Genomic DNA, 27,431 nt, shown 5'->3' with positions numbered 1-27,431 from the left:
TGTAAATGCTTTATGTGTAGGATGAAAAGTTCTGTATATATCTGTTAGATCCATTTGGGCTATAGTGTCGTTTAAATCTACTGTATCCTTGTTGATCTTCTGTCCTATTGATCTGTCTATTTCTGAGAGTGGAGTATTGAAGTCCCCCAGTACTATTGTATTGGGGTCTAAGTCTCCCTTTAAGTCCCTTAATAAATCTTTTAGATAAACCGGTGCCCTGTAGTTAGGTGCATATACATTGATAATTGTTATATCTTCCTGTTGAAATGATCCCTTAATCATTATGTAGTGTCCCTCTTTGTCTCTCTTAACGGTTTTTGTGGTAAAGTTTATGTTGTCTGAAATTAAGATGGCTACGCCTGCTCTTTTTTCATTTCGGTTGGCATGGTATATCTTTTCCCAGCCTTTCACTTTCAGTCTGTATGGATCTTTGTTGGAAAGATGAGTTTCTTGTAAGCAGCAAATAGATGGGTTTTGTTCCTTAACCCAATCAGCCAATCTGTGTCTTTTAACTGGACAGTTCAGGCCATTCACGTTAATGTGACTAATGATAAGTGGTAACTTTGCCCTGCCATTTGCCAAAGATAAGTTCTAATATATGCTTTGAATTCCCTGTGATCTTTTGCTGTGAGCTTTCCTTCCTTGGTTTCCGTACTGCAAAAGAAACAGTCAGGAGAGTGAAGAGACAACCGACAGAATGGGAAAAAATATTTGCAACTATGCAACTGATAAAGGGTTAATAGCCAGAATCTACAAAGAGATCAAGAAACTCCACAAAAACAAAACCAACAACCCACTTAAGAGATGGGCCAAGGACCTCAATAGACATTTTTCAAAAGAGGAAATCCAAATGGCCAACAGGCACATGAAAAAATGTTCAAGGTCATTAGTAATCAGGGAGATGCAAATCAAAACCACAATGAGGTTTCACCTCACCCCACTTAGAATGGCTCACATTCAGAAATCTACCAACAACAGATGCTGGCGAGGATGTGGGGAAAAAGGGACACTAACCCACTGTTGGTGGGAATGCAAACTGGTCAAGCCACTATGGAAGTCAGTCTGGAGATTCCTCAGAAACCTGAAGATAACCCTACCGTTCGACCCAGCCACCCCACTCCTTGGAATTTACCCAAAGGAATTTAAATTGGCAAACAAAAAAGCGGTCTGCAGCCTAATGTTTATTGCAGCTCAATTCACAATAGCTAAGACCTGGAACCGACCTAAATGCCCATCAACGGTAGATTGGATAAAGAAATTATGGGATATGTACTCTTTAGAATACTATACCGCAGTAAGAAACAACGAAATCCAGTCATTTGCAACAAAATGGAGGAATCTGGAACACATCATGCTGAGTGAAGTAAGCCAGTCCCAAAGGGACAAATACCATATGTTCTCCCTGATCGGTGACAACTGACTGAACACCAAAAAGGAAACCTGTTGAAGTGAAACAGACACTATGGGAAACGGTGACTTGATCAGCATAGCCCTGACTGTTAATGAACAACTTAATACATTATCCCTCTTAGTAGTTTTTATGTCTGTTCTACTTAATATGACGGGTTTAATTCTGTAATTAATACACAGTTATTCTTAAGTGTTAAAAATTAACTGAAATGTGATCCCTGTTAAACATAAGAGTGGGAATAAGAGAGGGAAGAGATGTATAATTTGGGACATGCTCAAGCTGACTTGCCCCAAATGGTAGAGTTAGAAACATACCAGGGGATTCCAATTCAATCCCATCAAGGTGGCATGTACCAATGCCATCTCACTAGTCCAAGTGATCAATTTCAGTTCACAATTGATCATAATGAAAGGACTAAGAGTCAAAGGGAGCACATAAACAAGTCTAGTACCTGCTAACACTAACCGATGGAATAAATAAAGGGGAGAGTGATCCAACATGGGAAGTGAGATACTCAGCAGACTCATAGAATGGCAGATGTCCTAAATAGCACTCTGGCCTCAGAATCAGCCCTAAAGGCATTCGGATGTGGCTGAGAAGCCCATGAGAGTATTTCAGGCATGGAAAGCCAAGACACTCTGGCAAAAGATCTCTGTGAGTGAGATCCCAGTGGAAAGAACAGGTCTTCAAAGAAGGAGGTACCTTTCTCTGAAGGGAGGAGAGAACCTCCACTTTGACTATGACCTTGTCTAAACAAGATAAGAGTCGGAGAACTCAGAGGGCTTCCATAGCCTTGGAAACTCATGACCGGAGCATAGGGAGACTACTGATGCCATAGACAGGAGTGTCAATTGGTAAAGTCAACAACAGGAGTCATTGTGCACTTACTCCTCATGTAGGATCTCTCTACTTGATGTGCTGTGTATTGAGATTTAATGCTATAATGAGTACTGAAACAATATATTTCACTTTGTGTTTTTATGGGGGTGCAAACTGTTGAAATCTTTACTTAATGCATACTAAACTGATCCTCTGTAAAAAAAAAAAAGAAAGAAAGAAAGAAAGAAAGAAAGAAAGAAAGAAAGAAAGAAATTATCAACTCCCAACTTGACTCTCACTGGGATTAAACATGACAATAGGTCTGATCTGATTTCATCATCATTTAAAAAAAATCATCTATTATTTCTCACTTTATGTTTCTGTGTGAGAGCAAACTGTTGAAATCCTTACTTAATGTATACTAAGCTGATCTTCTGTATATTAAGATAATCGAAAATGAATCTTGATGTGAATGGAAGGGGAGAGGGAGTGGGAAAGGGGAGGGTAGTGGGTGGGAGGGACGGTATGTGGGGGAAGCCATTGTAATCCATAAGTCGTACTTTGGAAATTTATATTCATTAAATAAAAGTTAAAAAAAAAACAAATATAGAAAACCCCCCCCCAAAAAAAGAAAGAAATATCAAGTAATAGTATATCCATGGTTATAATATTTATGTAATGGTTCTGAGCATATGTATGAGGAAGCACATTTGGCTTGTGCTCCTATTCATTGAATCATGTCAACTCTGGAAAAGCAGCTGCATGTAGTAAGTGATTAATAAATACTTGTTGAATGAATACACTTCAAACAGAACCTTCACAGATACTTGAGTATTTCTTAGGCACACATAACACTTCCTGGGGACTGTATTCTAATATTTATGAACAACAATAGGACATCCAGAAGCCATTAAAGCTAGGCACAAGGGTAGCATCTGCCATAGTCTGAGTGATATAGTGACATAGTCTTACCTTTCAACTTTTGCCATAGCAAATTGTGGCTTAGGGAGCTGCAGTGATGGCTCCAAAAGATAGATCATGGATGGCAATGTCACTATTGTTCCTTTGCAGGTTGTGTTCACTCACCTATTTAACAGCTGGTCCAGGAATTTGTAGCTGGTGCCCAAGATCCAGTAGGAATTTAAAAATTGCATAGGAAAGATGTCTACCCTGGAAATCAGGTACAGGACCACCAACTACGTCTTGACTTGTGCAGGTTTGTGTCATGAAAGGTGGCAAAATCCAGTGCTCATTCAGTCTCATACTGTGTGAAATGAAGAGGAACCACATTGTCAGCACCAGGAGCCAACTCAATGGCTAGGTCTGAAGCTAAGTTGAGAATATCTCAGCCCCAGAGTTTCACACATGAGGAAAACTATTAGTGCTTCCAGTGAAAAATATTCCAGGAAAGAGTACTATTTGGGGGTCATGAATGGTGAAATAATTGATAATTAAAAAAAATATTGTGGATGCTCATCCAGCCTTTCAATTACAACACCTGCTGGGACATCCACATCCCATATCAAAGTGTCTGACTTTAAATCTAAGGTCCACTTCTGATGCTAGCTAAATACAAATGCATACTGTGAAAATAAATAGCTGTTGCATCAAGCACCTGGGTTTTCCATCACCAGTGTGGGAGAAATAGAATTTGAGTTCCTCATTCCTGGACTTGACATGGCCCTAAAATGGGTATTATGGGTATTGCGAGGAGTGACACAATGAACGCGTGAACCAGCTCACTCGCTTGCTTTCTCTGTCTCTCTCTTGCTCTCCCTTGCTCATTATTGCTTTTATTCTCTTTCTACCCCTTTCAAAATTAAAATGAATAAAATTTGAATATTAATTGGAATACCATTATGCTTAGACAGCTCCATTTTTCCAAATACTTACATGAGCAAACCTATACTAACTCAAACTAACTTAAACAGTCAGAAACTTAACTAATCTGTAACTGGTAACCTCCCACATTAATCAAATATTAGATTTGTTTTACTGCCATAGAAGTTTAAAAAAATACTCATTGTGGTTCCCAAAATTGTGTTCCCAAAAACTGCTGTAGGAACTTTTTAAAAAATTACCCATTGTATTCCCTATCTATTGCCCTGAACCTTAAAATATTTGAGGTCTGGTACTTCTCTTTTATTGAAAAAAAAAAAAACATTTAAAACATTAGCATAAGGGCCGGTGCTGTGGCACAGTAGGTTAATCCTCCACCTGCAGCGCTGGCATCTCATATGGGTGCCGGTTCAGGTCCTGGCTCCACTTCCAGCCCTGGGAAATCAGTAGAAGATGGTCCAAGTCCTTGGCCCCTGCACCCACATGGGAGACCAGAAAGAAGCTCCTGGTTCCTGGCTTCAGATCAGCGCAGCTCTGGCCATTGCGGCCATTTGTAGAGTGAACCAGCGGAAGGAAGACCTCTCTCACTGTCTCTCTCTCTCACTGTCTGTAACTCTATCAAATAAAATAAATAAAATGTTTTTAAAAATTAGCATATATTGAACTTCTCTAGTGCCAGAAGTGGCTATTGAGGGAGACCTGCCCCATAGATGGTGACTCACTGGAGCAATGCATAAGCAGACGTGGGCAGTGCATGGAACCCCTTGTTCTCTGTGCTTTCTTGTTGTATGTTTGGTTGTTAACAGGAGTAGGTTGGAAATTCAAAATCTGAAACATGTTATGATGTGTTACATTATATTTATATTGTTTACTTATTTATTATTTATTATAATTGCAGAGTTATAAAGACACCCACACAACACAAGTACACAGAGAGAAAGAGAGTGGGAGGGAGGGAGAGAGAGAGAGAGAGAGAGAGAGAGATTTTCCATCCACTGGTTCCCTCCACAAATGGCCACAACAGTTGAGGCTGGGACAGGTCCAAGTCAGGAATGGAGAACTGCATCCATGTCTCCAACCTGGGTGGTAGAGGCCCAAGCCCTTTGACCATCTTCTGCTGCTTTCCCAGATGCGTTATCAGGTATCAGGATCAGAAGTGGATCCACTGAAGTGGGTGGTGGCTTAATCCACAATGCCACAATGTTTACCACTCCTTTACCACTCCTTTGTGATTTGGACTAGGTTTTGCAGTCTGATTTACTCTAGCTTTAGGCAGGGTCCAAGAAAAATAGTACTTGGTATAGTAGGGAGCTTCATGTAAGTTTCACCTGAATTATGGAGTCAGGGATTCCTGTCTCACAGTAGCTAAGCTTTCTAGAAATCTCAGTGAAACTTAGCAAGGAGTATTTAGAATGCGAGTGTACATTGTGAGGGTATTTTTCAGATAAGCATTTATTCAATTGCAAGGCACATTGAAGTGGGAATTCAACACCACAGGAAAAGTACATTTTGGTGCATTTGGAGAAGGTATTTTTTCATTTTTTATTTATTTCTCAACGTAATACAGACTTTCTTACTCATTAGTCATCTGTTTATGCTCTTAGCCATGTCATCTACTGGTTCCCACCTTAGAAATCTAATTCTCTGGTGGTTTCTTTTTTTAAAAAAAGATTTATTTATTTATTTCAAAGTCAGAGTTACACAGAGAGAGAAAGGAGAAGCATAGAGAGAGAGGTCTTCCATCTGCTGGTCACTCCCCAATTGGCTGCAACACCTGGAGCTGTGCCAATCCAAAGCCAGGAGTCAGGAGCCAGGAACCTCTTCTGGGTCTCACACACAGGTGCAGGGGAACAAGGACTTGGGCCATCTTCTACTACTTTCCCAGGCCACAGCAGAGAGCTGGATCAAAAGAGGAGCAGCCGGGACTAGACCAGCGCCCATATGAGATGCTGGCACCGCAGGCAGCAGCTTTACCCACTAATCCACAGCTCCGGCTCCCCTGGTGTTTTCTAGTGCTTACACTGACTTATGTCTCTCTTGGCCTCCCTTGGAGCAAAAGTAAATCTACTCTACACTCTATGGCATGATGGTGACTGTTCTCACTAGACTTGGGAATGTCACTATAGCCCTCTGAACAATACTATGATCCTCTGAAAAGTGGGATGGTACAAGAATAAACTCCCCATGATTAAGCAGAAAATAAATGGCATAAGATATGACAGGTAGGTCCCAGGTAACTTACTCTGTGTACAATGCAGCTAGATGCAGTTTTTTTCTTTTGTCATTTTTCTTTGTGTCTTCCCCAAAGAAGCTCTCTCTTTTGCCCCAATAACTCACATCCTCCTAGATTTGGAAAAGGTCACAGAATGCAAACTGGTTTCTTCATTTATAAAACCGATTTCACATTCCTCCAGGTTGTTCCTTGTCTTGATATAAAAAAAGCATCTGTGGGTGCTGGGAGGGAGCTTTAGCTACTTCAGATACCAGAGAAAATTCTTATATTATGTTCTGCATATTAAGATAGTTGGGAAAAGTCATCAGAAACTATTTCTGAGCCTCGATCCCTGTGGTAACACAATCTCTCACAACTGATCTCCTATGCAGGTTGCGTCCACAGTGTTGGATGAGAAGCACTCCTGGCCTCCTCTAGCTATAGATGCAGCCACCCATATTATGGCCATAGTGACAAATATTAGGGCCAACACAAACTTGGGTAGATTCTGAGTTTAGATAATGGCCCTTCTGAACAACAAAACTGTGAGGGATATGTGGACATTGATGGGGACTGACCGACAGAAACTAGATCTACTACTTCCTATTTCCTGTATGAACAATAAAGACTGTTTGCTCCTGCTTCAAAGGAGAAGAGTCAACTAGAGTTGTGGGTGTGGGCCAGGTCCCCTACATAGCATAAAAATTCTGAGAGTCAGGGACAACATCAAGAAATCAATCCCAGGGCAGGGGATTCCCAAGCCTGCCCATCCTCCTCCAATCCATGCACATTTTTCCCAACCCACAGTGCCAGGGTGTCCAGAACTGGAGTAATCTATTCCCAACATACCTGGAGCTTGTATTTGGGTAGCCTCTCTATTGGGAATATAACATCAGAAGAGACTACAATCCAACTCAACCTTGCTGTTCCAGGTCTTCCAGTGGCAAGATGGCCACAGAGAGTTTGCAAGAGGGATCTGGCTTTCTTCTACAGAGGAATGCCAAGGTATCCAGTCCAGATGAAAGGACTGTGGAGGGAACTAAGAAATAAAAACCAGGCCCCGAATCTGCTGCTCACTTAGCACCAAATCTTTCTGGGGCACCCGGCTACCCTGGTACCTGGCAGATATCACTCACTGTCCACACTTTCTAATATTCCAACATAAGGTGACCTACCCTGGGTCCCTAATTGTGGTGGTCACCTTTTAAGTTAGGCTCATTCCTTAGGTTAAACTTCACCAGGGAGCTGGCATGGTGGCTCACTTGGTTAATCCTCCGACTTGCAACACTGGCATCCCATATGGGCACCGGTTTCTAGTCCTGGTTGCTTCTCTTCCAGTCCAGCTCTCTGCTGTGGCCCAGGAAGGCAATGGAGAATGGCCCAGGTGCTTGGGTTCCTGCACCCACGTGGGACACCAGGAGGAAGCACCTGGCTCCTTGCTTCGGATCGGTGCAGCACACCAGCTGTAGCGGCCATTTGGGGGGTGAACCAACGGAAGGAAGACCTTTCTCTCTGTCTCTCTCTCTCAATGTCTAACTCTACTTGTCAAATGAAAAAAAAAAGCTCACCATTTCTTGGTGGTCATGGTGGGGAGACTGGCTAGCAAGTCACTTTACCAATTTTGGCTTTTCTTTTGCCAAGTGTAAAATGGAAGGATGCTGAGTCTGTTGTAACTATTATGTATGAGACAGTTTTTACAGTGATTCGGATCTCTTCTTCCCACTGATGCCTTCTGTCCTACAGGAGAACCCCTCCTATTTGGTGAGGGAGCAGTAAGGGGCTTATTTGATTGTAGTCAAGCTCATGTCCTCTATGTCCTGGGGAGAGGATCCAGAGTAACAACAGAACTGAGGTATTGCTATTCATGTGCACAGATTACTATATAGTATTACTCTATGCCAGTCATGAGGGAAACAAGAAAGGGAATGAGATGCTAGACCATTCCTGCAAGAGCAGGAAAAGTAATCCCCAATCCTTGAGAAATTTACAATTGCTGTTTATAGGTTCTGCTTCAGAGTTTTAAAGTAAAGAATTTGAGTTGGGGTAAAAATACATTTTTCTATTTGATCCCAATTCCATACATTCTTTGATTTACATTCCTATTTTGAATTTATCATGACTCTCATATTTGTTATTCCTCATTTCACCCTGTCACTGGTCTCTGTGCATCCAATGTTGAGAAATTTCCAGAATTATAAAGGACAACATGGCTTATCTTCCTCTATTTTTTCCCCAAATGTATCTAGAAACTTGAAGTCCCAGACTCTAATTCTCTCTCAGGTTTCTGTTTCCCTCCTACAGATTTTCTCCACTAGATAAGTTTGGCCCCGCTATTCAGGCACTGTGCCTCATTTTTGTTTTGAGAAGGAAACTATTGGATGATAATTGGGAAAATAATTTATAAATAATCAACAGATAATGGACATCTTTCTTTTAAACAAAATATTTATCATCTGAGTAAATTATGCAAATAGAAATTACTTATAACATGGAAATTCATAGAAAGCAGGAATATTACTGTATTATTTTTATGTAACAAGCAAAATAGATCAGTTAATGTAGAAAACAGACTATGAAATCACATGGGAACAATCAATGTGGAATAATGTCCTTTCTTCACTTGGAAGACATTCTTTCAACGGTAGTGAAGGTCAGCCCCATAAGAAGAGAGTAAGAGTATGTTACATCCTGAGAATACATATCCTGAAACTCCCTTGTTATACACCTAATCATATTACCAAACATCTGTGCCATCTTTTATTTGAGCTTTCAAAACTCTTCTGCAAGTTAACATAATCATCATCACTTGTTGTATATAGGAATTTCAAACATATCAATTAGATTTTAAAAGTGAAAATTATATTTGAGGCCTTCTAATGATGGCGGAATAGGAAGGGAGCACACTGACAGTCCAGGGAGAGACAGTTTGATAAAAGTGGAGATACTGCAGGTTCAAGGAAAAGTAGGGTAGGAAACAGCAGAAGAAACTCTTCCAGAACCCATGATTCACAGTGGACCTGCGTGGAGAGCGTGGGAGCGCACAGTTCGGGACACCAGTGGCAGACTCAACACACCAGCGCTGGAACGTGAGGTGAGCCGAACCTGAAAATAGCCCGAGACACTGGCAGGCAAGCAGAGAGAGGAGACTAGAGGGAACAACCCCCGGGGGGGAAAAGTTCACCAGGCTAACTGGAAGAGAGAGAGAGAGAGAGAGAGAGAGAGAGAGAGAGAAAAGGTGACTGGTACAGACACGGGTTTCTCTCTCTCCGCTCACCTCTCAAGGGCGAGCAAGACAAAGAGCAGGCACCATCTTGGACATACGTCATAAGCAGAGCGACCTCAGGTCTGCACCGGCCCTGAGCCTAGCAGAAAAACCTGACTCTGGGTGGGGCGAATTAACAGGAGATTAGGACCTAGTAAATTTGTGGTGCTACTGAACTGAGACTGTGAAAAAAGAGACGGTGGGGGAGAGAACTCACGGAATTCACATGAGCACTCTCCAGAGACGCTACAATTCCGTAACTTTGGCAACCCAGTGGGAGACTGAAGGAGAATTTGAGCCCACTCTGAGGGCAGAACAGATTCCCTGTGTGGTCCTTGGGAAAGAGCTTCCAATCTCTGGCTCCTGTGGGTATATCATTTGCCTGCTAACTACCTGAACTTCATTCAGCTGTGTGGAATTACTTCCCTTTTGAATCAAAAAAAAAGAGAGAGAGAGATCTACCACGCCTAACCTGGGAGTGTCACCTTTGGCACACCAAACAGAGCTCTCAGGCCACACCCATCTCAAGCCCTAAGGCTCCATCAAAAACAGACAGCCCACTTAATCTAGAGTCATAGTATAACAAGAAAAAGCACCACAGTGAAGAAACCAAATATCTCCAATATGCCAAATAACAAATGCAAAAACCGAGGTAATAAAAACAAGGAAGTCACCATGACACCCCCAAATGAAAAAGACACCCCAATTCAAGATTATGAAGATGATGACATAGAAGAAATGCAAGAAGCAGATCTCAAAAAATTGATAAGAACATTAAGAAGTTCTCAAAAACAAATTCTTGAACTACAGAAATCCTTAATGGACAAGATAGAAAATCTCTCTCGTGAAAATGAAATATTAAGGAGGAATCAAAATGAAACGAAACAACTAGTACAACAGGAAACTGGGATAGTGACGAGAAATCACAATGAAGTGAAGAATTCAATAGATCAAAAGAAAAACACAATAGAGAGCCTTACAAACAGAATGGGTGAAGCAGAAGAGAGAATATCGGACTTAGAAGACAGAGAACAGGAAAGGATACAGTCAGACCAAAGAAAAGAAGAGGAAATTAGAAATCTAAAACATATTGTCAGGAATCTTCAGGATACTATTAAAAAACCCAACATTCGGGTTCTAGGAGTTCCTGAAGGCATGGAGAGGGAGAAAGGATTAGAAGGCCTTTTTAGTGAGATATTAGCAGAAAATTTCCCAGGTTTGGAGAAGGACAGAGAAATCCTAGAACAGGAAGCTCACAGAACCCTAATAAACACGACCAAAAAGAGATCCTCACCACGACATGTTGTAATTAAACTCTCCACAGTGAAACATAAAGAAAAGATCCTAAAATGTGCAAGAGAGAAACGTCAGATTACTCTCAGAGGATCTCCAATCAGACTCACGGCTGACTTCTCATCAGAAACCCTACAAGCTAGGAGGGAATGGTGAGATACAGCCCAGGTACTAAGAGAGAAAAACTGCCAGCCCAGAATATTATATCCTGCAAAGCTATCATTTGTGAATGAAGGTGAAATAAAGACCTTTCATAGCAAACAGAAATTGAAAGAATTTGTCACCACTCTTCCAGCCCTGCAAAAGATGCTTAAAGATGTGTTACACACAGAAACACAGAAACACGGTCATCAATATGAAAGAAGGTAAAGGAAGGAAAGCTCACAGCAAAAGATCACAGGGAATTCAAAGCATATATTAGAACTTATCTTTGGCAAATGGCAGGGCAAAGTTACCACTTATCATTAGTCACATTAACGTGAATGGCCTGAACTGTCCAGTTAAAAGACACAGATTGGCTGATTGGGTTAAGGAACAAAACCCATCTATTTGCTGCTTACAAGAAACTCATCTTTCCAACAAAGATCCATACAGACTGAAAGTGAAAGGCTGGAAAAAGATATACCATGCCAACAGAAATGAAAAAAGAGTGGGCATAGCCATCTTAATATCGGACAACATAAACTTTACCACAAAAACTGTTAAGAGAGACAAAGAGGGGCACTATATAATGATTAAGGGATCAATACAACAAGAAGATATAACAATTATCAATGTATATGCACCTAACTACAGGGCACCGGTTTATCTAAAAGACTTGTTAACGGACTTAGAGGAAGACTTAGACCCCAATACAATAGTACTGGGGGACTTCAATACTCCACTCTCAGAAATAGACAGATCAATAGGACAGAAGATCAACAAGGATACAGTAGATTTAAACGACACTATAGCCCAAATGGATCTAACAGATATATACAGAACTTTCAATCCCACAGCTAAAGATTTTACATTCTTCTCAGCAGTACATGGAACCTTCTCTAGGATTGACCACATACTAGGCCATAAAGCAAGTCTCAGCAAATTCAAAAGAATTAGAATCATACCATGCAGCTTCTCAGACCATAAAGGAATGAAGGTGGAAATTAGCAACTCAGGAATCCCTAGAGCATATGCAAACACATGAAGATTGAACAACATGCTCCTGAATGAACAATGGGTCATAGAAGAAATCAAAAGAGAAATCAAAAATTTTCTGGAAGTAAATGAGGAGAACAGCACATCATACCAAAACTTATGTGTCACTCCCCGTCTTCGTGGGGGAATGACACAAGACCCTGCGCTGTTCTTTCGTCTGCTCGGCTCTCCCCGGGTTTGCTGCTGGTTCTTCCCGGGTTGGCTACTATCCCTTCCACCTCCGTGGAAGGGCAGTTCCCCCTGGCCGCTTTCCCCACTTCCGCAGGGGAGCGGCACACCGCTGGCCGGTTCTCTGGGGGGCTGCACAGGTGTTATTCGGATAGATGTTCCCTTTTTTTACAAGTCCTTTCTATAGTAAAGTAAGAATAAGTAAACAGCAAACTCCCAAAGCAAGAATGAGTAGAGAAAATGAGAAAGAACGAAGTAACGAACTTCCCCGCGAACTCTCCAACGCACTCTCCAACCAACCCACACCACCATGCCGTCTCTCTCCTCCTATATAGTCCTCCTCCGCCAATCCCAACTCGGCTGCCCACACGCCGAGCACGCCGCTCTCCTCCAATCAGGAGCGGCTCCTGCAGCTTGTCAAGTTGGTGAGAGGCAGCTGGGTAGAAGCTGTTTACTCCTCTCCCAGCGCCATATTGTGGGAGAGCAGATGCATAGAATAAGTCTTAATTCCAGTAACAGTCTAGTCCGAGTTGCTCCCCACACTTATGGGACGCAGCAAAGGCAGTGTTAAGAGGAAAGTTTATATCAATAGGTGCCTACATCAAGAAATTGGAAAGACACCAAATAGATGAGCTTTCAATTCACCTCAAGGATCTAGAAAACCTACAGCAAACCAGACCCAAATCTAGTAGGAGAAGAGAAATAAGTAAAATCAGAGAAGAAATCAACAGGATTGAATCAAGAAAAACATTACAAAAAATCAGCCAAACGAGGAGCTGGTTTTTTGAAAAAATAAACAAAATTGACACCCCATTGGCCCAACTAACTAAAAAAAGAAAAGACCCAAATCAATAAAATCAGAGATGAAAAAGGAAACGTAACAACAGACACCACAGAAATAAAAAGAATCATCAGAAATTACTACAAGGACCTGTATACCAGCAAACAGGGAAACCTATCAGAAATGGATAGATTCCTGGACACATGCAACCTACCTAAATTGAACCAGGAAGACATCGAAAACCTAAACAGACCCATAACTGAGACAGAAATTGAAACAGTAATAAAGGCCCTCCCAACAAAGAAAAGCCCAGGACCAGATGGATTCACTGCTGAATTCTACCAGACATTTAAAGAAGAACTGACTCCAATTCTTCTCAAACTATTCAGAACAATCGAAAAAGAGGGAGTCCTCCCAAATTCTTTCTATGAAGCCAGCATCACCTTAATTCCTAAGCCGGAAAAAGATGCAGCATTGAAAGAGAATTACAGACCAATATCCCTGATGAACATAGATGCAAAAATCCTCAATAAAATTCTCACCAATAGAATGCAACAACACATCAGAAAGATCATCCACCCAGACCAAGTGGGATTTATCCCTGGTATGCAGGGATGGTTTAATGTGCGCAAGACAATCAATGTGATACACCACATTAACAGACTGCAGAAGAAAAACCATATGATTATCTCAATAGATGCCGAGAAAGCATTTGATAAAATACAACACCCTTTCATGATGAAAACTCTAAGCAAACTGGGTTTGGAAGGAACATTCCTCAATACAATCAAAGAAATCTATGAAAAACCCACAGCCAACATCCTATTGAATGGGGAAAAGTTGGAAGCATTTCCACTGAGATCTGGGACCAGACAGGGATGTCCACTCTCACCACTGCTATGCAATATAGTTCTGGAGGTTCTAGCCAGAGCTATTAGGCAAGAAAAAGAAATTAAAGGGATACAAATTGGGAAGGAAGAACTCAAACTATCCCTCTTTGCAGATGACATGATTCTTTATTTAGGGGACCCAAAGAACTCTACTAAGAGACTATTGGAACTCATAGAAGATTTTGGCAAAGTAGCAGGGTATAAAATCAATGCACAAAAATCAACAGCCTTTGTAAACACAGACAATGCCATGGCTGAGGAAGAACTTCTAAGATCAATCCCATTCACAATAGCTACAAAAACAATCAAATACCTTGGAATAAACTTAACCAAGGACGTTAAAGATCTCTACGATGAAATTTACAAAACCTTAAAGAAAGAAATAGAAGAGGATACCAAGAAATGGAAAAATCTTCCATGCTCATGGATTGGAAGAATCAATATCATCAAAATGTACATTCTCCCAAAAGCAATTTATAGATTCAATGCAATACCAATCAAGATACCGAAGACCTTCTTCTCAGGTCTGGAAACAATGGTGCTGAAATTTATATGGAGGCACAAGAGACCTCGAATAGCTAAAGCAATCTTGTACAACAAAAACAAAGCCGGAGGCATCACAATACCAGATTTCAGGACATACTACAGGGCAGTTGTAATCAAAACAGCATAGTACTGGTACAGAAACAGATGGATAGACCAATGGAACAGAATTGAAACACCAGAAATCAACCCAAACATCTACAGCCAACTTATATCTGACCAAAGGATCTAAAACCAATTCCTGGAGCAAGGACAGTCTATTCAATAAATGGTGCTGGGAAAACTGGATTTCCATGTGCAGAAGCATGAAGCAAGACCCCTACCTTACACCTTACACAAAAATCCATTCAACATGGATTAAAGACCTAAATCTATGACCTGACACCATCAAGTTACTAGAGAACATTGGAGAAACCCTTCAAGATATTGGCACAGGCAAAGAATTTCTGGAAAAGACCCAGGAGGCACAGGCAGTCAAAGCCAAAATCAACTATTGGGATTGCATCAAATTGAGAAGTTTCTGTACTGCAAAAGAAACAGTCAGGAGAGTGAAGAGACAACCGACGGAATGGGAAAAAATATTTGCAACTATGCAACTGATAAAGGGTTAATAGCCAGAATCTACAAAGAGATCAAGAAACTCCACAAAAACAAAACCAACAACCCACTTAAGAGATGGGCCAAGGACCTCAATAGACATTTTTCAAAAGAGGAAATCCAAATGGCCAACAAGCACATGAAAAAATGTTCAAGGTCGCTAGCAATCAGGGAAATGCAAATCAAAACCACAATGAGGTTTCACCTCACCCCACTTAGAATGGCTCACATACAGAAATCTACCAACAACAGATGCTGGTGAGGATGTGGGGAAAAAGGGACACTAACCCACTGTTGGTGGGAATGCAAACTGGTCAAGCCACTATGGAAGTCAGTCTGGAGATTCCTCAGAAACCTGAAGATAACCCTACCGTTCGACCCAGCCACCCCACTCCTTGGAATTTACCCAAAGGAATTTAAATTGGCAAACAAAAAAGCAGTCTGCACCCTAATGTTTATTGCAGCTCAATTCACAATAGCTAATGTCGCTCCCCCTCTTCGTGGAGGAACGACACAGGACCCTGCGCTGTTCTTTCGTCTGCTCGGCCCTCCCCGGGTTTGCTGCTGGTTTTTCCCGGGTTGGCTACTATCCCTTCCACCTCCGAGGAAGGGTAGTTCCCCCTGGCCACATTCCCCACTTCCGCAGGGGAGCGGCACACCGCCGGCCGGCTTTCTCGGGGGGCTGCACAGGTGTTCCCTCAGATGTTCCCCTTAGATGTTCCCGGTGCATGCCGTCTCTCTCCTCCTTTATAGTCCTCCTCCGCCAATCCCAACTCGGCTGCCCACACACCGAGTACGCTGCTCTCCAATCAGGAGCAAGTCCTACAGTTTATTGGTTGAACTGGAGGCAGCTGTGCGGAAGCTGTTTACTTCTCTCCCAGCGCCATATTGTGGGAGAGCAGATGCATAGAATAAGTCTTAATTCCAGTAACTCAGTCTAGTCCGGATTGCTCCCCACAGCTAAGACCTTGAACCAACCTAAATGCCCATCAACAGTAGACTGGATAAAAAAATTATGGGATATGTACTCTTTAGAATACTATACCGCAGTAAGAAACAATGAAATCCAGTCATTTGCAATAAAATGGAGGAATCTGGAACACATCATGCTGAGTGAAATAAGCCAGTCCCAAAGGGACAAATACCATATGTTCTCCCTGATCGGTGACAACTGACTGAACACCAAAAAGGAAACCTGTTGAAATGAAAAGGACACTATGTGAAATGGTGACTTGATCAGGATAGCCCTGACTGTTAATGAACAACTTAATACATTATCCCTCTTAGTTTTTTTTGTCTATTCTACTTAATATGACTGGTTTAATTCTGTAATTAATACACAGTTATTCTTAAGTGTTAAAATTTAACTGAAATGTGATCCCTGTTAAACATAAGAGTGGGAACAAGAGAGGGAAGAGATGTACAAATGGGACATGCTCAAGCTGACTTGCCCCAAATGGTAGAGGTAGAAACATACCAGGGGACTCCAATTCAATCCCATCAAGGGGGCATGTACCAATGCCATCTCACTAGTCCAAGTGATCAATTTCAGTTCACAATTGATCATAATGAAAGGACTAAGAGTCAAAGGGAGCACATAAACAAGTCTAGTACTTGCTAATACTAACCAATAGAATAAATAAAGGGGAGAGTGATCCAACATGGGAAGCGAGATACTCAGCAGACTCATAGAATGGCTGATGTCCTAAACAGCACTCTGGCCTCAGAATCAGCCCTAAAGGCATTCTGATGTGGCTGAAAATCCCATGAGAGTATTTCAGGCATGGAAAGCCAAGACACTCTGGCAAAAAAAAAAAAAAAAAAAAAAAACTAAATGAAAGATCTCTGTGAGTGAGATCCCAGTGGAAAGAACAGGTCTTCAAAGAAGGAGGTACCTTTCTCTGAAGGGAGGAGAGAACCTCCACTTTGACTATGACCTTGTCTAAACAAGATAAGAGTCGGAGAACTCAGAGGGCTTCCATAGCCTTGGAAACTCATGACTGGTGCATAGGGAGATTACTGATGCCATAAACAGGAGTGTCAATTTGTAAAGTGAACAACAGGAGTCACTGTGCACTTACTCCTCATGTAGGATCTCTGTCCTTAATGTGCTGTACATTGAGACTCAATGCTATAACAAGTACTCAAACAGTATATTTCACTTTGTGTTTCTATGGGGGTGCAAACTGTTGAAATCTTTACTTAATGTATACTAAACTGATCTTCTGTAAAAAAAAAAAAAAGAAATTATCAATTCCCAACTTGACTCTCACTGGGATTAAACATGACAATAGGTCTGATCTGATTTCATCATCATTTAAAAAATCATCTATTATGTTTCACTTTATGTTTCTGTGTGGGAGCAAACTGTTGAAATCTTTACTTAATGTATGCTAAACTGATCTTCTGTATATAAAGAGTATCGAAAATGTATCCTCATGTGAATGGAAGGGAGAGGGAGTTGGAAAGGGGAGGGTTGCGTGTGGGAGGGACGTAATGGGGGGGAAGCCATTGTAATCCATAAGCTGTACTTTGGAAATTTATATTCATTAAATAAAAGTTTAAAAAAATGCAATTTAAAAAGAAGTGAAAATTATATTTGAGTACTTCCTAAACCAATCATAAGGATTTTAAACATTTCATAGTCAGTGCAGCTCTACTGTCATATTTCATAAGTGACAAAAACCTGAAGGACTGGTGTAGCTCTCAATCAGACGCACAGGTGTGCCATCTTCTGAGAAAGCTCTTCACTATACTTATCATGCTGACAAACCAAAATGGCTTCTGTAAAACTTCAAAGCATTCTCCTATTCTCACAAATCAATGCAACTGAAATGGGTGAATGCTAAATTCACTGACTTTAAGGATTTGAGCCAGAACTGACTTTGGAGGCATATTTCCATTATTTTGGTTTTAAAGATTTATTTATTTATTTATTTGAAAGGCACAGTTACAGAGAGGCAGAGAGAGACAGATATAGAGAGAAGATTTCCATCCACTGGTCATTCCCCAGATGGATGCAATAGCCAATCTGAAGCCAGTAGCCAAGAGCTTTTTCTGGGTCTCCCATGGGGGTGCAGCGGCCCAAACACTTGGGCCATCTTCCAGTGAGTTATCAGGCCATAACAGAGAGCGGGATCAGAAGTGGAACAGCTGGGACTTGGATAGGCACCCATATGTGACGCTGGCACTACAGGCAGTGGCTTTACCAAATACACCACAGCACCAGCTCCTCCTTTTCTTAATGGCTGCAAAAAGTTGGGTAATAGAAATACAAAGGCATAGAGCTTGTGAGCAAGAATTATTCCCCTGTGGTCTTCTCCAGTTGAAGGAAGTCAAAACCTTGCAGATCAAAGTGGGAAACAAAGAACACCAATTCTCAGGCAATCCAATGTTGCATAAATAAGCTCTAAGAAATCATACCACACAAGCTGAAGGACTCTGTAACGTCTGATGATCCTGGGTATACTTTCCTCCTCAATATCTAAATAACAAAATCTTGGTTCCTTGATATTTGATGCCAATAGATCCCCATTACGGCTGAACTGTGAACAAGAAAAGAAGCTGAGAAACTTATAGCAAATGTCTCAGGATAACTATCTGGAAGGAAATCAGAGGTTCCAGTTTTCCAGTTATGTTAGTTTCAGATATTTTGAATGTTAATAGAGAATTTTCATCTGGATGGTCTTTGGCACTAAGTGACTCCTCTTCTGTGTGGAGGCAGCAGAAGAAACCAGTCCTACTGATATCTTGATCTGGCCCTATAAAACTCATTGTGGATTTCTGAACTTCAAAACATGAAGTGAAAAAAAATGTGCTTTTTTAAATCCAGTAAGTTTGTAGAATTAGTAAGAGCAACCATTTTCCAAGAAAAATGGCTCAAGTCAGAATGTCAACACAGAGAACATCTAGATAGACTTTAGTTCCAAAGTCCTGTGTATGAGGCAGGTACACAGACAATCCCAGTATGTATCCTGATGACTAAGATTATGTTCCATGGGGAACAAATAAACCATTATGGTAGTCACTGTGCCATGAAACCTTAATGACTCTTTACCTCATTCCATATATGAGAATGGTTAGAATTTAGATCACATGACAGGAATTGGTCAAGGAAATAGAAACTACTTACCCCATGTAACAAGCACAATTCTGAAACACAGATATTTGATTAAACCAAGTGAACTCAGATATGATTTCCACATTTTTGATGAGTCTTTTTATTTGTTCACTGTGAGAAAGGCTATGTGAGGAAACTAAGAGTTAAAATACTTTTCTCTGTCTATATCTATCTATATCTATTCACTGTCTATATGTATTTATCATCATCATCATCATCATCATCATCATCATCATATGATGATCCTCATCATGACCATATATCTACACAAGCACATAGTTGCTTCCCAGTGAGTTCCAAAGCTCTTTGACCAGTTGGACAATGCCAATAATACTCCTCTCCCATGGTATTTTTCCTCCAAGGATAAATTTTAAGAATGTTAAATTATTAATCTTACACAAACATAAAGTGGCTATGCTTATTTATTTCACTTACTTGCTGGAACCAAACATATATTACCACTAATTGAATGGAAATTCCTAAAAGATAGACAAATATTTAATGCAGAATAATGAAAAAAACAGAGAAAATATTGTTTTCTATTTTGAGAGATGGAAATCAATTGATCATGCATACATTAAACTTGTATGTCCTTTGAGAAGAATCATTTTGCCTTGCTAAAAATTGAAGAAAAAACTTATAGATTTGTAAAATAACTGCCAAACAATGAAATAATGGAAGAAAAAAATACAAGAACTTACTACAGTAGTTAATAACTCTAATACTTCCATATTAAAAAAACTGATATGGCAGGCAGAGAATCAGTAAGGAAATATAATAAGCAGCAATTCCACTCAATAGGATGCGATTGAGACCTATAAACTACTTTATTACAGTGAACTTCATAGAATTACTTTACAAAATAGCAGAACAACAATGGACTCTCTCTCTCTTTCTTCTCTCTCTCTTTCGTTCTTTCTTTGTTTCAGTGTTGTGGCTGACCACTTTGTCTTTAGTTGATCTTGGCAGACTTGGCAGACTATGGATTACAGAGACACGTAGAAGAACTAATATCAGGGAAAGTATCACCTCTGATCATGAGTTGTTCAGATCAGCATGAGTGGTTTAAACCTACCAGCACTGGTACCATCCTGTGGATGTGGGTTGATAGGGAGGCAGCACTTCAGGTTCCAGGTAGATTTCATCTTATGATCACTAGGGATATCAGCTCTATGACTACACCCTCCATGTTCTGGGGTCACAAGGATCCAGTTTGATGCAGAAGTGCCAGTTGGGGTCCCTTATCTAGAGGTCAGTGGGCTTGACTTTCACGTTTATCAGTTTGGCAGAGGCAGATGGAACAAAACCCATTATTTGCCAGTTAAGCAGATAAGAGCTGTTTCTTGTCATGATAAATGGAAACCATTAGAATCTTTCAGAAGAATTACCAGGACTATTCAGATTCACCATGCCTTCAACCACAGCCTGAGCTGTTCCTGAAATACACATGATGTATCCCACGTATAGGGACGAGGGAGCTATATTATCCCTTCAGGAGAAACTGTGTGAACCATGTGTGGAAATGCTAAGTGAGATATTCCAGACAGTTCTTTTTTTTAACTTTTATTTAATGAATATGAATTTCCAAAGTACAGCTTATGGAGTACAATGGCTTCCCCCCCATCCACAACCCTCCCCTCTCCCGCTCCCTCTCCTCATCCATTCACATCAAGATTCATTCTCAATTCCATTTACACACAGAAGATCAGTCTAGCATATACCAAGTAAAGATTTCAACAGTTTGCACCTACATAGAAACACAAAGTGAAAAACACTGTTTGAGTACTAGTCATAGCATTAAATCATATTGTACAGCACATTAAGGACAGAGACCCTACATGAGGAGCAAGTGCACAGCAACTCCTGTTGTTGACTTAACAAACTGACACTCCTGTTCATGGCATCACCAATCACCCTAGGCTCCTGTCAGGAGTCGCCAAGGCCATGGAAGCCCCCTGAGTTCACCGACTCCGATCATATCCAGGCAAGGTTGTAGTCAGAATGGAAGTTCTCTCCTCCCTTCAGAGAAAGGCACCTCCCTCCTTGATGACCTGTTCCCTCCACTGGGATCTCACTTGCGGAGATCTTTCATCTAGGTCACTTTTTTTTTGCCAGAGTGTCTTGGATTTTCATGCCTAAAATACTCTCATGGGCTTTTCAGCCAGATCCACATGCATTAAGGGCTGATTCTGAGGCCAGAGTGTTGTTCAGGACATCTGCCACTCCATGAGTCTGCTGTGCATCTCGCCTCCCATGTTGGGTCTCTCCCTCCCTTTTTTATTCTATCAGTTAATATTTGCAGACACTAGTCTTGTTTATGTGATCCCCTTGGCTCTTAGTCCTATCATCATGATCAGTTGTGAACAGAAATTTGATCACTTGGACTAGTGAGATGGCATTGGTACATGCCACCTTGATGGGATTGAATTGGAATTCCCTGGTATGTTTCTAACTCTACCGTTTGGGCCAAGTCAGCTTGAGCATGTCCCAAATTTCACATCTCTTCCCTCTCTTATTCCCACTCTTATATTTACCAGCAATCACTTTTAAGTTAAGTTTCAACACTTAAGAATAACTGTGTATTGATTACAGTATTCAACCAAAAGTATTAAGTAGAACAAACAGAAAAAATACTAAGAGGGATAACGTATTAATCTGTTCATCAACAGTCAGGGCAAGGGCTGATCAAGTAACTGTTTCTCATATTCATTACACTTTAACAGGTTTCCTTTTTGGTGCTCGGTTAGTTGTCACTGATCAGGGAGAACATATGATATTTGTCCCTTTGGTACTGGCTTAGTTCACTCAGCATGATGTTTTCCAGACTCCTCCATCTTGTTGCAAATGACTGGGTTTCATTGTTTTTGACTGCTGTATAGTATTCTATGGAGTACATGTCCCATAATTTTTTTATCCAGTCTACTGATGATGGGCATTTGGGTTGGTTCCAGGTCTTAGCTATTGTGAATTGAACTGCAATAAACATTAAGGTGCAGACAGCTTTTTTGTTTGCCAATTTAATTCCCTTTGGGTAAATTCCAAGGAGTGGGATGGCTAGGTTGAATTGCAGGGTTATATTCAGGTTTCTGAGGAGTCTCCAGACTGACTTCCATAGTGGCTTGACTAGTTTGCATTCCCACCAACAGTGGGTTAGTGTCCCTTTTTCCCCACATCCTCGCCAGCATCTGTTGTTGGTAGATTTCTGAATGTGAGCCATTCTAACCAGGGTGAGGTGGAACCTCATTGTGGTTTTGATTTGCATTTCCCTGATTGCTAGTGATCTTGAACATTTTTTTTCATGTGTCTGTTGGCCCTTTGGATTTCCTCTTTTGAAAAATGTCTATTGAGGTCCTTGGCCCATCTCTTAAGTTGTTTGTTTTGATGTTGTGGAGTTTCTTGATCTCATTGTAGATTCTGGTTATCAACCCTTTATCAGTTGCATAGTTTGCAAATAGATTTTCCCATTCTGTTGGTTGCCTCTTCACTCTCCTGACTGTTTCTTTTGAAGTACAGAAACTTCTCAATTTGATGCAATCTCAAATGTTAATTTTGGCTTTGACTGCCTGTGCTTCCAGACAGTTCTAAGGGAAGATCATGCCCCAGATTTGATACCAACAAACCTAGACCTATGAAGAAATGTTAACCAATATTTCCAGGCCAAATTTGGTCAATTTTGACAATAATTAAAAAATGCAAAGCTCAGGAGTATGTCAACAGAGATCCTGAGCATAACAGAAGTCAGAGAATGACAGGTACAGTATCATGGTGATCTTACTCAGTCTCTATATCCTGAAGACAGGGCTCTAGGCTTAGGGTTAAGCAGAGATAGGGTGAGTTCTCATCACTGGCATAATAGGGGACCATTTTCCCCTGTGTTGATGCACGTATGTTCCCCCTGGTCATGATACCCTTTATGACACATTCTTGTCTACAATGTGAGTCAAGGGTCCACACTTCACTATTGACTCTGTGGACATGAAACACTGCCTTATCCATTACTGGAGTTGGGGACATGAGTTTTCCCTTTTAAAAATTTACATAGAGTTGGGTTGAGTTCAATGTTATAAATCCAAGAAGTTCTACATATGAAGATACAGTCCACATTCTCTCACTCTAGAGTCAATGAGATCAGTTGTTTCTTATCCCAAAAACAGAGCAAGTAGCAAAATTGCAAACTTTGCTATTGTTAAAGAATTAATATCTAGAATCTATAAAGAAATTTAAAAAACTCAACAATACCAACAAGGAAACAATCCAATTAAGAAATGGGTGTATCACTTGTCCAGGCATTTTGCAAGAGAGGAAAATCAAATGGCCAATAGACACATGAAAAAAAATGCTCAGGATCCTTAGCCATTGGGAAAGTGCAAATAAAAACCACAATGTGATTTCACCTCACTCCAGTTAGAATGGCTGTCATACAGAGATCAAAAACAACAAATGCTAGTGAGGATATGGGGAAAAGGTACCCTAATCCACAGTTGATGGTAATGTAAACTAATACAGCCACTGTGGAAGACAGTTCAGAGATACCTCAGAAAGCTAAAAATAGATGTATCATATGACCCAGCAATCCCACTCCTGAAATCAGCATATAAAACGGTTACTTGTATCCCAATGTTTACTGCAGCTATATTCACAATAGTTAAGATGTGAAATCAACCCAGATGTTCATCAACTGATGACTGGATAAAGAAATTTTATACATGCACTCTGGAATACAACTCAGTGGTAATAAAAAATTAAATTCTCTCTTTGAAACAAAATGGATACAACTGTAAATCATTATACTTAGTGAAATAAGCCAGTTTTTTTGTTTTTCTTACTATTCCTTTGTATTTTACTTATCTTTTTTCTTTAATATTAATCATTGAACTATTTACTTAGCATAGAGTTAACCACATGTGTATAGAGTTAAATAAAAGCTGATCTTAGTAAAAAAAAAATAAGAGTAAGAATAAGAAAAGGAAGAGAAAGGGGGTGAGAGTGTTGGTGGGAGGGTGGGCATGGTGGGAAGAATTACTGTGATCCTAAAGTTGTAATTGAAGGATGTATGAAGTTTGTAACTCTAAAGCAGTATAGTTCTGCATGCATTCCTATGGACTTACCTCTAAGTGTACAGTTGAAAAACTTCCCATGGGACTCCAAATCCCTTTAATCTGGGTGGTAAAAATAGCAACTTCAGTGTTATAGAGGTCATATAGATACTATTAAGTGGTAAAGTGATCATATAAATAGGATTAAATGTTTGGTAATAATGATAACAAACAGAATTATAAAGGAGTGAATTCTTCAACATGGGAAGCAGTCCATACAGCAGTCTTTCAGAATGGCAATCACCTTATGTAGTACTCTGACTTCAGAATCATCCCCTTAAGGCATTCTTGTCTGGCTGAAAAGTCCAAGAGAGCATTTCAGGTATGGAAAGTCAAGACACTGGCAAAAATGTTCCAAATGAAGGACTTATGTGAGAAAGACCCCCAGTAGAAAGAAGTGGCCATCAAAGAAGGATATACTTTTTTTTTTTTTTGCAGGGAGGAGAGAACTTCCACTTTGCTTATGGCTTTGTTGAGTTTGTGGATCCAAAAGGTTTCCATAGCCTAGGTAGCTGATGTCAAGAGTCTTGGGTTATCACCGACGTCATATGTAAGAGTGTCATTTGTTAAATAACTGAGAGGCACTGTGCACTAACTTCCCATGCAGGAACTCTGTCCCCAAAGTGCTGTGTCATGAGATTTAAAAGTAAAACTTGTTCTCAAAGATGTACTTCCTTTTAGTGTATTAGGTGGAGGATATCTTTATATCTCACAAGTTATAATTATGTCTGAATGCTAACAAAAGATGTATTATTCTTGGGTTCTTCTTTAGAGATAATTAATCTTTTAAAAGAAATGAAAGGAGGGAAAAGGAAAACAAAAAAGAAAGGGGGAAAAATAAGCAAAAAGTGAAATTAGCTTAGAGATGCAGTGATTTGAACAGCACTTAACTGGACCTGTGTTATTAAAGGATAAAGGTTTATTCGGGGAATCCCAACAGAACAGAGAGAAGAGGCAAAGAAGGAAAAAGAGGGAGAAGGAGAGCATAATGGAGAGATCAAGAAAGAGAGTGATTGAGCGAGTGAGAGAGAGAGAGAGATCAAGAGACAGAGAGTGAGAGGGATAGAGTGCCATGTGTTCAGGAAAAGGTCCTCTTAAACCTTTGCTGGGGAGCAGGCAGGAAAGTAGGGGCAGCGAATCCCATTAGGGTGAGGGTGGAGCTGACACCAGAGGTTGGGCCATGGGTCACCTGGCTTCCAGCCATGGCAGTGGGGGCTAGAGCCTAGCATGGTGTCCAGGGTGTAGATCATGCCATAGATAGGACTGCAGCATTTTACTAACATTCACCCCCTTTTGTTTTTTATAAAGCAAGAGTTGTATGGCATTACATTGGCCTCAAAAGTCCAGGAGGGGTAGAGGGACAATAATCTGTCTTTAGAGCTACTTCCTACTGCCATGGGGCAATGAGGTACTCTCTGCTGGCATGGGGTGATATCTCAAGCCACTGTCTCCTGGGTGGGGAGCCAATATATATCCCTGTAGAAGCATTTGGTTGACTGCCTGGCTGGTGAAGGCCTTGGTTTCTTCCATTATCAACTCTTGTAAACAGTTAAACAGACGCAGAAGTATAAAAGACATGGTGAGAATAGCAACCAATGATCGTAGTAGTGGCATTAACCAACAATGAGATTTCAAAGAGGAAAGGAAATGAGGGGGGTCTCTGGGCCCTTATGAAGACCGTTTGATGGGCATAATTTAAAACTGATCTCAACCAAGACTGGGAGAAAGGCCACTCATCTTTTGTGGGTAGAGGGGTTTGTCTGTGGAGAAATTCTTAACCATCATACAACATTATGTGGGGGAGAGGACCATCAATACACACATGTTGGGGAGGAGAGTCATTGATGTTAGAGTATAGGCTATAATTACAAAGGAAAGAGGCCCCAGGTGGGCTAGATATGGTCTAGAACAAAAGACAGTCATTATTGGAGAACCTAAGAGAGCTGCTGTCTAAACCACTACTAAGTTTTCTGATTGAGAGGCAGTTAGAAACTGACAGAAGGGGACTGATAATAATCAGGTGGGCTTTCAGGTCTTGCCAGTTATGAGGCCCAGACTTATCTATCGCTTCACATGGGGTACATCTTAACAGAGATGTGAACCTCTTGGGGAAGGCACCCTGTTGACTTCCATTACCTAGCTGGCCTGGGCAGAGAACCAGCCAGGTGAAGGAAGGTGGCATCTCTGACAGGAAATTGCAGTTCTGCTTAAAATGTCACTGACCATACTTGGCCATCCCCTCAGCAGTGGTGGTTACTTTGGAAGCTGGGCTTAGTGAAGGGCTTTTCAGCTTAGAGCCAGCAAGATCTGTGGCTCTGACCTGGGCATCCTTCAACTCCAGGGCAGTTCCATTTCTAGTGATCCAACTCCTGACTGGCAGAGCTGCCAGGGCTTTTCACAAGCTGACTTCTGCTGAAGCCCTGGCTTTCCATATTGAAAGCCACTGCAACTGACTAGCCTGTTAGGTCTCTTTGAGGGCAGATCACTGTACAGAACAGCCTTTAACAGACCTGCTACTGATCATTACATGGCTTCTGATGCTCAGCTTTCTTTTCCACCTGTTTTATTTAATTTATTTATTTGACAGATAGAGTTAGAAAGTGAGAGAGACAGAGAGAAAGGTCTTCCTTCCATTGGTTCACCCCACAAATGGCCGCTACAGCCAGAGCTATGCCGATCTGAAGCCAGGAGCCAAGTGCTTCCTCCTGGTCTCCCATGCGGGTGCAGGGCCCAAGCACTTGGGCCATTCTCCACTGCTTTTCCAGGCCACAGCAGAGAGCTGGACTGAAAGAGGAGCAACGGCACTAGAACCTGGCGCCCATATGGGATGCCCGTGCTGCAGGCGGAGGATTAATCAAGTGAGCCACGGCACCGGCCCAGCCTCCTGTTTGTTTGTTTGTTTAAAGCAGACCAGGAGATGCAAGTCAAGGGGGTGCTCAAGTCCCATCACTAATCTGTGGAGGCCTTAGACATCTGTAGTCACAGCCATATTCTGATAGTAGTTGATTTTGAGGTAGACAATACCCATGAGGAAAGCTATGTCTTCACTTTATACGTTTCTCTCCCTGTGTTTGGTCTGAAAGGGAGATATTGCCTGTTTACTGTGCCAATGGCAAAGTAATTTTAGATTGTAATTATAATTTAAGCTCTCATTTTAGCTATGCAATTACAGAAAAATATTAGCCATCCCTTTTATCAGATCT

General features: G+C 41.0%; 1 long non-coding RNA gene across 1 annotated transcript in view; it reads right to left on the bottom strand.

The window, feature by feature from the left end:
- Window positions 1-236: 236 nt before the first annotated feature.
- The window catches only part of LOC149120575 (uncharacterized), a 49,372-nt gene continuing 22,177 nt past the window's right edge, over window positions 237-27,431 (bottom strand). Inside the window, exon 2 of the long non-coding RNA XR_016226306.1 lies at window positions 237-654. This is a non-coding gene — a long non-coding RNA (uncharacterized LOC149120575). The remainder of the gene's footprint in view (window positions 655-27,431) is intronic.

The sequence above is a fragment of the Oryctolagus cuniculus genome, chromosome 19 (genome assembly GCF_051225735.1).
Source record: "Oryctolagus cuniculus isolate XC-2025 breed Fujian yellow rabbit chromosome 19, ASM5122573v1, whole genome shotgun sequence".
Classification (NCBI taxonomy): domain Eukaryota; kingdom Metazoa; phylum Chordata; class Mammalia; order Lagomorpha; family Leporidae; genus Oryctolagus; species Oryctolagus cuniculus.
The sequence above is the reverse complement of the archived record's forward strand: the minus strand, read 5'-3'. Positions and strand labels throughout refer to the sequence as shown.